Genomic DNA, 342 nt, shown 5'->3' on the forward strand with positions numbered 1-342 from the left:
CAATAATGCACGATGAATCGAAAGTGTTTGGCCAGAGACAACAGCAGTTTTTTTTTTTTTTTTTTTTTTTTTTTTTTTTTTTTAATAGAGGACCAGGTACTGTGAATGTCTTCGTAACTGGTTCAGTACAAACAACGTACAGCTATAAACTTACGTCGTAGATCATACATTAACTTTCTTATTTAACATCGTCACATGTTCTGATCAATACCGGCATTCTCTAGTTTCCTTGTCGACGTACATTTCTTGAGTCACAGTCCGCTATCTCAGGCAGAAATATGACCCGACGGAAGCTCTCGCCGATAACGTTTCTGACACTAAGCAGAACTGATACCGAGAATA

The sequence above is a fragment of the Schistocerca cancellata genome, chromosome 2, assembly GCF_023864275.1.
Source record: "Schistocerca cancellata isolate TAMUIC-IGC-003103 chromosome 2, iqSchCanc2.1, whole genome shotgun sequence".
Classification (NCBI taxonomy): Eukaryota; Metazoa; Arthropoda; class Insecta; order Orthoptera; family Acrididae; genus Schistocerca; species Schistocerca cancellata.